The sequence below is a fragment of the Periplaneta americana genome, chromosome 6 (assembly GCF_040183065.1).
Source record: "Periplaneta americana isolate PAMFEO1 chromosome 6, P.americana_PAMFEO1_priV1, whole genome shotgun sequence".
Classification (NCBI taxonomy): Eukaryota; Metazoa; Arthropoda; class Insecta; order Blattodea; family Blattidae; genus Periplaneta; species Periplaneta americana.
In genome coordinates, this window is record NC_091122.1 from 48,563,744 (window position 1) to 48,575,849 (window position 12,106).

Genomic DNA, 12,106 nt, shown 5'->3' on the forward strand with positions numbered 1-12,106 from the left:
TGTTGGGTATAATTCTGATGGTAAATTTTGTTAAAAACATATTCAAAAACATTTACAAAAAATCATGCATGTAGTCAAAATCTGTAGAAAGAGCAGCATTTATAGCAATGCAAATTTACAGAAAATGAAAGTGGAGAAAATTGACTTCAAACTTTGGGCTGATAATAATGAATCTAGGCATTTTGAAACTTAGCCTATAGACCTAGCATATTATATGCAGAACCTACCCTTATATACACTACCATTGTGCACACCTAACCTACACTAGTAAATAAAGATGACGACTGAAAAAAAATCTATGTAAACTTATGAAAACGCTATACTAGATAAATATTATTTACAAATCACTATCACTATAGACTGTAGACGGTATTATAACACTAATAATAAAACTGTTAGAAACTTGCAAATATTTCTTGTATCACAAACAAAACCCAAGCATGGAAAACACGTTGTTATGGCTATTAGCCAACGAGTTAGAAAGAGAAGAATCTCTCTCTTTCTAACTCGTTGCTATTAGCAACAAGTGCAATTTTCCTTTAGACAAGAGTTGTGCTCTCCTTTGTAACTGAATATCTTTCAAAGGAAAGCAGCCTTTGAAGTAGGCCTAACATCTGTTGGATTCTACAGTATGAAGAAATATTTCGAGAAGTCGAGAAGATCAATCGGAAATCTAATATAATAAATAATGTACGAAATGCAGCGTAATTTCCAAAATGGTCGCAGAATTCAGAGTGGAGGGCGTGGACGGAGCATTTAAATTAACAGTCAGAGCCCTCAGCCTTTCAAAAATGTGACTCTAAAAAGCTGACAGACCGGTCGTATGGCCATGAAAAGGGCATCTTTAGACCACAAACAAATTTTTAAAGATGAAAACAAAGAAACGATTTTTTTGACCAAATCTCACATCAGTGTATCCTTTGCGACATTAGTCTATACCGGTACTGAAATTACTAACTTCCATATTTTTAAAGCTAAATTCACAAAATGTTTATCACTAGTATATCTGGTTAATAATAACACATGTACAAAATTTTGTCCGTCTATGGTAAGTGGTTTGCATTTTATTAATGACTTAATAAAATATTGTGTTACTTTATATAAAAAGTCCCTTGCGCCACAATTTACATTATTTTTAATTGATATTCACTTATATGATTCTTTATATATATTGGAACAAACATTACTATTGGAATTTTCTGTACAGTGAATGGGTAAATTAGTAGGAATTTTTATGGCTACTGATTTTATTTTTTATTTTATAATAAAAAATTCTAGTAATTTACTGATTAATTTTACAGCAAAACCCTATAGTAAGCTTTGATTCCATGTATGTAAGGATCCATATAAGTGAATGTCAATAATGTCAATTGTAATGCAAGCGACTTTTTATATAAAGCGGTTCAATATTTCAATAAAATATTAATGGAATGCAAATCACTTATCATAAGCGGATGAAATTTCATATATTTGTTACTATTAAGCAGATACACCAGTGATCAAAACTTGGTGAATCTAGCTTCGGAAGTGTGGTAGTTATTGATTCCGCTATTGTAAACTCTTAAAACTAATTTCAGTATAGTGTCCCCTTATATGCGGAAGCCGGAGAGTTTGCACGAGGAATGCAGTTGGAAATGTTTAGATTATTGTCATTTTATTTGCAACATTGTTGTTTTCATTTGTTACTTGTAATTTATTAAGTTCATGTTGTTGTAATACCTATAACTGTGATGTTTATGAAGGAGTGTATTGAACACTTAAATGCGTATTTATGCTATAATAATTATTAAATGGAGTTTTTATACATTGGTATGTTGACTGACAATAATGTTCTAAACTGTAAGAAGATCCTTTAGAAGTTTTCGCCCTTCAAATTAAAAATATCTGAGTTTTACTTTAAATATTCCTATCCCACGCGTGTTGGAAAGGAATAACAATGGCGGCCGACTGGGTGATTGCGCTACTCTGGTATATCCACGGACTCTGTATAGTCGACATCAAGCAGCCAGCAGTGTCTATGTGAGAGCGGGAGAGAGGAGTCGGCTGCATGACGCTACTCCCCGGTAACCATGACAACATCAGTTCAACCAATAAGATAGCTGGTTAGAAGAGTGTTTAAACTTGATTAGAACGCGCGAAGGGAGCCGATTTGGAGACGTCCTAGCCACCGCTGAGAACTGTACTGCTTAGTCACGGCCAGTTTCGGCTGTATTCGGAAGCTGTCTCTCTCTCTTTCTCTCTTCTTGGTTTTAGAAAATTGAGTAACGTGTTGTTAGTTTTCTCTCCCTGCGTAAAAGTTTTCATTTATGTTGTTAGATTTTCTCTTGTTTGTGGGTGCTCTTGTTATTTTATTCTTTTGTGTTACGAGATGTATTTACTTATACAGTATTTTAAATATATCGAGAGTTTAGAAACAAATGCAGATTTGTCTCTAGCTTCTTGTAGTAGCAGTTATTCAGTATGTTGTGGCCTATTTGATCGGTTTGCGAAGAAAGAGAAACGTCCAGTTAATTTGCTGTAAAATTAGGCTATGTAATAGTAATGAGCAAGACCCGGATTCTTAGGTTCGAATCAATTTTGTTGCTATCTCGTTACTCTCGAAATATTGTTTTTCTTGTTCGTTTTATGTAGCAAAGAATAACATTATTAAATGTAATATGGCCTAAAAAGACCTAATTCATAGGTTAGGACTTAATGTGTCCCAAAGAGTGGCAATCTTTACCAGGCCGTTGTAAAATATTAACAGTATGTTGTTTATATTTATTTTTTTCCCCCTAAAATCATGTAAATTCCTAAACATAAGATTTAAAATCCTAAAACATAAATCGGAAAACCTAATTTTAATTTCTTAAAATCTATAAATTCTGCGCATGGTAATGAGGACGTCACAGGCCTTATATTTTTATATTCTCATCATTCACGTCTTGGCTTCCTCAACTTTCAAACCCACCGTCTGCTACTGCATTTGAATTATTATTGGTACAAGTACGCCTCCGAAATTAGAAAATAAGAGCTTAAAATGGTTTGGACACCTTAAAAGAATGGACAGGGAAAGTTTTCAAAGAGAATATTAAATTTAAAAGTGAAAGGAAGACGACCAATGGGAAGACCACGGGAAAGATGGATGGATCAAATTCAGAAGAACTTAAAAGAACAGGGATACAAGTGGGATGAAATAAACAGGAAAAGGCCACCGGCGTGGCTCAGTCAGTTAAGGGGGTTGCCTGCCGGTCTGAAGTTGCGCTCGAGCGCAGGTTCGATCCCCGCTTGGGCTGATTACTTGGTTGGGTTTTCTCCGAGGTTTTCCCCAACCGTAATGTGAATGCCAGGTAATCTATGGCGAATCCTCGGCCTTATCTCGCAAATACCATCTCGCTATCACCAATCTCATCGACGCTAAATAACCTTGTGGTTGATACAGCGTCGTTAAATAACTAAAAAAAATAAAATAAAGAGGAATAAAGCTTGGAAAGATAGAGACGAATGGAGGCATATTTGGAATCGACCTTCGGAAAGGAGGACACGATGACTGGTAGCGAATAGGGTTTTATCCAGTGGTGTCATTCTCACCAGTCCACAGTGGGTCGGATTGCGATTCTAGCCGGAACAAAATCAATTTTCACATGTTCTCATTTTTATGCGTTTCCTACCTCAAATTGTTGCTAATGAATCACAGAATGCTTATCTATGAGAAAGAAGCTTTGACACTAAACATACGGACGTCACACAATGATGTTGACGAGGATTCCACTCCATAACCAGTTTTATTGCTCAACCACGCTGAAATAGTGTAAGAAGCAAGCTTTTTTCTGTGTTCTGGGAGTGAAACATTTCGTGATTCTGAAATGGAAAATGAAGAACAAGGTTGGTAGATAATTATTATGTAAATTTGATGTTCATAATAACTTTGAATTTTTAGAAACGGCATTTTAACGTAACAGCGGGAAATGCGATTTTTAATACTATTTATCAAAGTAAACGTTGACTTATAACAGCAGAGTCACACAGAGTCACATATATTTTTATGTCAGAATGTAGGTTTAAGTGTGCACTTTAAGCCTAACCTAGTTTCATTTGCTCCTACTGACCGCTCTGCATGTGGTTAATTTTTTTCAGACTCAGAACCGCTACCGGTGATTTCGCGCCGTGATCTATTTCCAATACTTGCCAATAAAAGTGGCGACTTGGATGAACTATATACATATGTTTTGAACAAATTATGTATTGAAGCATGTGATTCTAATAGTGAGAAGTGCATTCATACTATTTTGATAAATATTCGAAGTTATTTTAACAGACATTGGATGCAGTGTCACCGTAAAAGGATTATTTTCTAAAAAACATTGTTCTTGGCAGGTCAGAGGCAACAACAAAGATATTTTTGAAGCTAGAAAACAAGGGATTATTTCTGGATTTCGCACTCAATTAGGTCTTCTTATTGACAAACCGAAATCTGGTGGCCCTGGGACACCAAATGATGACATTATACCACGTTGGTTTTTTTGAAAACCTACAAATTACAGCCAATATAACGGGCATTAGTGAGACCTTATTCACAGATTATCTGTAATTTTATGCACCATTTCATGTGGATATTCAATATAGAATATATTAAAGCGTTTGAGAACTACACCAATGATGCAGCCCATTTATATGTACAATAGATATATCCATGGTAATACATGCCATCCAGCGTGCATAAAATACTGATACATGGAGGAAAAATTGCAGAAACTGCGATACTTCCTATTGGGATGTTATCTGAAGATGCTCAAGAGGCAAGACACAAACATTTACAAAAGTACAGGTTAGACCACGCTACGAAGTGTACTTGTCAGAGAAACTTAGATGTCCTACACATGTTGTTAGTATCTTTTGATCCCATCATATCCCAGGTCAATCGACATCCAAATACAGTAGAACCACAGTCTACTATATACAGTCGCGAAGCTTGAGGTGTTTTTTTTTGCAAATCTCGTGATAAAGCGCTCCAAGCGGTTAGCAACTAGAAACAATAGACTGCCCATGGTCGACTTTGGAATGTGTCGTATTTCTATCGAGTGCTAGCTCGTTGCGTATTTCACATTGATGCTTGTGAAATGTTCGTTATTGGTTATAATGAAAATGTTAATGGCTAAAATATAATAATTGGAATAATAATATGGGACAAGGAGGAGACGTTTGTAGTGCTATAAATTGTAGCAACAGTAAGAGAAAGAGGCCAGAGTTATCCTTTTTCCGATTTCCGAAAGATTCAGAAAGGTTCCTGGGTTTCCACAAGAATGCTGTGCAGAAACAAAACTGTTAATTTGAAGTTCTTTGTGACTGTTAGAATACATTATATCCTTAAATTTCACAATGAAATGTTTCAGTCTAACCGAAAGGACATTAGATACCGGTCAAAGTTCTGTCACTTAGGCTGCTAAATTTCCAGAGAAATAAAGATTAGGTATACTTTTTTCAGAGGATATATTTTTAATTGTAGCTATTAATTTTGTTATTATTTTTATGTGTTATTTTACTAAAGACGTAGAAACATTAAATTTGTTTTAATGAACTTCACTGATCACGTTTTATTTTCAATTCTGGTGGGATTATTATTGCTTAGGCCTAATTTTTTCTTCAAAGGATATGTTTTTAATTATAGCTGTTAATTTTGTTGTTATTTTTATTTGTTGCTTTACTAGAGACGTAGGAAAAGTCTGTTACAATAAAATGTATTGATCACGTTTTATTTCCAATTCTGGTGTGATTATTATTGCTTAACCTCATCCCATTTTTTTAACTACGTAAGCCTACACTACAAGTACCGGTACACGTAAGTTACTCCATTAATTCATATTTCCATTATTATTGTTGTAAAGCGAAATGCAAATTAATATTTATTGGTTTCAATTCATAGTTAATTATCGCTATAATCTTGAATGAGTGAAGCTATTATAGTAAATTTCAGTCCGTTCTGCACAAACAAAAATTATATTAACTTATTTCTTGCAGGTATCTTCGAGTTAATGGTGGAATTTAATATACTTCATTAAAATAATAAATTAACTTTATGCATTTAATATTTCAATAATGGAAGGAAGGTGTTAATTTTTCCAAAAGAACACGACAACGAAAGTGTAACATATTTTGTCGGCTGCTAGGAGAGAGATCTGCGATGATGAGGCGATAGTAGCGATCCTAGTGGTGGGCAACTACCCCTGTTTGCATTTTTACTACATATTGAGCTTCGCGACTGTATATAGTAGACTGTGGTAGAACTTCTATTATCCGTGGTAATGAAGGGGATGGACTGAACGGTTAATCGAAAAAATCGGATAATCCGTACCATGAAAGATTTTGTAATTTCTGCCATTGTCTTGTATTTAACTCTCTATGTAGTGGATCAGAAGTTCACTAATTTAAGACTGGTTGTCAAGTGCGGGTTTTTAAGGGAGAAGAAAGCTTTTTGTAATGACTGTCTCAGGAAAGATAGGAATAAATGAGCCCTCAAGTTGTAGATTTACATACTTTTTACACTTTACCCTTGTTCTTTTCTATTAATTCGCGCAGTTGTAACTCCAATCTCGTATTCTGCCGCAAGATGAGCCACAGTTTCTCTTTCTCAACCCATTAAATTATTTCCATTTTTCTTCGATTGTTAGCACAACACATTTTCTGTTAACACTCGTGGAAGACATTTTATATAGGCCTACAAATTACTCGTATATTATAGAACGCCAATTCGAACAGCAGACAATGTTATATAACGATGAAGGCTTGTAGTAACACTCTCTAGCAAAGACATATGTAGAACCTACTAATATTATGTACAACACAGATCTTCATGTAAGTTATTTATTTATGAAGAAGTAAAAAAGAGCGAGAAAGACAGTCGGATAATCCGCCAGTCGGTTAATAGGGTGACGGATAATCGGGGTTCTACTGTACAAGAAAATCAAAACTATAAGTTGGGGTAATTAAACTGGTACAAGTACCAGCTGCGAGTGCCAACAACAGCACTGCTCAACTTCAACCCCAAGATGAGGACGACAGTAGCGCTAGCGGACCCGACACTTCTGGAGGTACAACAGACGCTTCAGATTTCTAAACAAGAGTCATAAAATTTACTACATATATTACTTTTCTCTTCATAGTAGTCTGTAAAAAAATTTCGGTTTATTTTAATTTTTTATTTGCATTAGTTGTATGCAATTTCTATTACTGTGCAATTCGTTTTTTAATAATTAGGTATTCTATAATAAAATAATAATTCTCATACAAATATTTCATCAAATGTCATAATAATTTACGTTCATTTTGCTATTTTCAACGATTCGAAAGGAATTTATCAATATTAGATTTTGTTCCGGCTAGAATCGCAATCCGTCCCACTGTGCAGTCCTCCGATTCACTTATTGAATTTGTCGCAGTTCGCAGAACCTGTTCTTAAATGTTTTACGTTAAACATATTTGGTTCTTGACAGAAAGAAAGAAAGAAAGAAAGAAAGAAAGAAAGAAAGAAAGAAAGAAAGAAAGAAAGAAAGAAAGAAAGAAAGAAAGAAGGAACATTATTTTAACAGTTTTACCACGAAATTCTCTAGCGTTTTAATAAGACAGTGATACAAAACGTAATCATATATTATTAAGTCGTTTCTTATCAAAGTGTCCAGGAAGTCAAAACAGGAAAACAATATCGACGGCCCATTTTGAGTTGGTTTAACTCAAAATCCAAAGTCTTGAGAAACCTGCATATTTAAGATTTATGTTGTGAAAAATCGAACAATCGTTCAACTCAGGAGCGTACGCAAGGCGGGGGGGTTAATGGGTTTGAACCCCCCTGAACTTAAAAAAAAAAGGACAGATTTAGATTTGAGTATTTTTTATCCACAATCGTTTCCCCTTCTCTAATTATTCACTGTCAGAGTAACAAAATCTACATCGACATAAGGCATAGTCTTCCTACCTTTCCTTCAATATAATCCCAGTCCTAGGTACTACGGCACATTCAAATTATAATAATGCTATCTTTTTTATAGAGAGAGACCTACCGCCTCGTACCAACCTTGTAATAAAATGAAGCTGACACAATATGAAATTGAAAAGGTTGTTTTGACAATCCTGTAGTGCAGATGTTAAATATTGTGTACTGCCGACTTTAAACTCAATTTAAGAGCGGAATTCACCCGTTCGTTAGAGTTCTGACTTAATTGTGAAACGTTCGTTTAACGTTTTGTGCATTTGACAGTTAATATTTATAATATAAACTTCATATTATCGTTCTGGGTTCTTTGATAAAGCTCAATTTTACAACTTAAAAAAAAAAGTCGCGTACCAGTAGTGATTCTCGCAAAGATAGTGAAAATTTTACATTTTCAAATGTTTCTTTGTAGCCGCGGCCTGACGACGTTGTCGCTAACGTTCTTCCTGGTACTAGTTTCACATCCCTCAGTGCAAAATCAATTGCTGCTGCTGCTGATGATAATAATAATAATAATAATAATAATAATAATAATAATAATAATAATAATAATGATAATAATAATAATACACAAAATATAAATACCGATATGCAAATTGTAAACAATTTTAATAACGCCTCCCCCATTTAAAAAAATTCTGAGTATGTCACGGGTTGAAATTAATCCAAACTGAAATCATGTTTTGTTAATTGGATTTCCACAGCAACATGAAGTTTTGAATTTCACTTTTCTCAAAACTTTAAATTTTGAGTTGCTTCCCTTTTGAACTCGCCCGTGAATATTATGCTTGAAGGTTTGAAAGCCATCTGCAATTATTTTGCAGTCGTCTACCAATACCCCTTTTCCTTTGAGTGCTAATATCGCATGCACTACAATGAACCATTGTTTATTATACAAAAACACAATTTAAAAATATAAAAATATTATAAGTAGAAAATACACTATTAAGCACATTACTAAGATACTTCGTTTTCCTCTTTTAATAGGGTAATCCTCCGTCAATTTTTTATTCCACTTGAATGAAATAGTTTATTTCTTTTATTAAAAATATTCACAATTCAAAATGGTTGATGATTACTGGGTCGGTTTAGTCAGTATCATTTAAGCTGCGCTTATGTTTGAGTCTAAATCTCAGACAGAAATCAGTGTAGTGCACTCAAATGTGAGAGCGTTCCATCAAGTCTATCAAAGCTTGTTTTTGAAGAAACGATGCATGCGGGGTGCGAGACCGGTTTCGTACAAATCCACACTACACCAGCAATAGTGAGTGGTTTGTAAAGATAAGAGGTGCGGGGTGTACACACCTTCACAAATGTCCTAGGACAGACACTTCACTGCAAATCCAGCATTCTCCAATCTTCCATATTTTCCGCTCTTCTCTGAGTCTCTGCATATGATCCATAACCTATATCGTAATGTTACATATCAACTGGTCGCCCTCAGTAGCGTAGTTGGTATAGCGGTGGCCTTCTATGCTCGAGGTTGCGGGTTCAATCGCGGCCGAGGTCGATGGCATTTAAGTGTGTTTAAATGCGACAGACTCATATCAGTACATTTACTGGTATGTAAAAGAACTCCTGCGGAACAAAATTCCGGCACACCGGCGGAGCTGATATAATCTCTGCAGTTGCGAGCGTCGTTAAATAAACCATAATTTAATCAAAATTTTCTACTGTTCACCACTGCTTTCAGCACATCCTTCAGTAAGCAGTTTCTTCTCAGCCAGTGACCCAGCCAATTCCTTTTTTCTTTCCTGATCTGTTTCAGCACTATTCTTCCTTCACCCACTCATTCTGTCAGTCCATTTCGCACGCTCCATTCTTCTCCATATTTACATTTAAAATGTTTCTAGTCGTTTCACTTCACTTCGTCGTAATGCTCATATCTATGCCCCTTACATTGGCACATCCCACACAAAGTACTTCACTAAAGCGGTTTCAGAATAAGAAGGCATATGACCTAAGCCAATCGAGTGTTAAAGCCTGTGTGATGAATCTTGTCTCACTGTGAAAAGAGAGAGAAAGGAGATATGTCTTACCTCGTCTGTGTTGTTACTGCGATGGGGAGAGTGAAACGATGCCAGTGGCGGAAGGGTCTAGTTGATACATTCTCTAGCGCAAAATAAAGTAACAAATTATCTCTCTTCGTACTATATAGTTCCGTCACTGAGCTTGTCTTTCAAGAAACTGAGTTCCGGTAGCCTGTAAAATAACAAGGTTTTGAAAGGAATCCTGAAAATTTACAAGCCTACTATAATTGCTACTGAGACAAGACAAACCTTACTCTTGGTTTCACAAGTAAAGAACCTTATTTGCAGGGTTGGGTTCAGGAAGCCATAAATCTGACTGACACGCTCCTCCAATTAGTGAAACTGTGGACAAAGATACCGCCAGGAGACCGCCGAGAATGCTGTGTTGTGAATTTTACATTTTTGAAAGAATCCAACCAGTTGCAAAAGAAAATACATTTAAAGAGTCCAGCCAAGAGCAAACGTGGCAACAGCTTCCCCTAACTGGCCTGTCAATCACTGTCATCTGTGCAGAAGTGGTGTGAGGTCAGGGTTCTTTACTTGTGGAGCCGAGAGTACCAGGTATAGTAGCAGTACGACGTTGTCACACGGTGCACAAGACGTGGAAGACAGAGACAACAGATCAGAGTAGAAAATATCAGTCGCTGCTGTTGCAGCGAGCGGACGGGTCGAGACCTGTTGCTTCATTATGTGTAATGTTTAAATATAATTACTCTTACTGAAGTAATTCTCATCCAAACTTTTATTACTTCTTCGCTTCACAGATTAGTAGATCTTGGATTGTATAAAATGATTTTGCATGACTTGCAAATGGACAGTAAAAATATGCATTTCCATATGAATCCTAGCCCTATTAATACGCCATTCACTGGAAGCCTGTGAATTAAACGAACATGCTTAACGATCAAGTTTATTTTGTTTCTTGCAGAGCCAATGCCAAGCATCACAGACATTCAAGATGCCATGTCAGAATCAGAATCCATGCCAACTATCATGATATCAGCATGGGAACTAAGCATGCCAGATCACATTCCAGATACCATGCCCGACTCCACCCCACCAGTCATCCCAGATTCCATCCCAACTGTCATCCCAGATCACAAGCCGGAGCCCATGACTGATCACATGCCAGTTCCCATCCCAGCTGATCACATGCCTGATTCCATGCAACCTCCCATGGCAGAACACATGCTACAACCCATGTCAGCAATATCCATCAAGCTATCAGCAGTAGAAGAAGCAGATGAGGAGAGCACAACGAAGAATGGTTGCTGGTCCCGTTTCATACATATATGTTCTGGGGTTTGCCGCTTTTTTAGGCGTAAGCTGAAGCTTAAGCGTAAGCGTAAGAGTAAGTGTAAATAAATCAGATCAGTTCAGATCAGTATCTGAGGAGCTCCGAAACAAAATCCGTTAAGTCCACAAATCATAAATTTTCAGGAAAGACGAAAAACTTCTACCGCTTAAACTTGTGAATAAAGAAATTAAAAGAAACCACTGTTGTAAAAAGGACTCTTTCTTGATAAGAATATGACTAGCGCTGAAAATCAGTTGCATCTAAATTAGGAATAATGGCAACTTAAAAAAAAATATATCGGGTGGACTTAACTTGTTTTGTTCCATACGGATGGACAAAATGGCTTTTGAAACGGAAACTAACGAAATACAAGTATGTACTTTACGAAATCAAGTTTACTAAATCAAAATTAACTCGTACCAGTACATGTTAAGGGGTTATTTATGAAAGGGCCAAAGTCGCTAATTTTGTGAAAATGAGTGTGTAATATAATACTGTTCTTTTGGTGTAGATACATCGATTTAGATATGAAGAGGACTAAATTTCACACTCTAATGCTTAGTACAATTTATGATATAATTTTTAGTTCAGCGTTAATTTAAAAATTTCGGCCTGTAAGCAGTTTTTCTTAAATTTCTAACAATTTGGTATTCAAGAATTAGGCCCTTTCATAAATAACCCACTCATGTTATAGTGACTGTTAATGAATTAATGGTCTAAAATGTATGACTATTATGTATTATTCGTCTTCACAAGCATCTCAAAACACAAAAGAATATGCTATATCATTCCAAAACCTTCTTCATTATCAAGAAA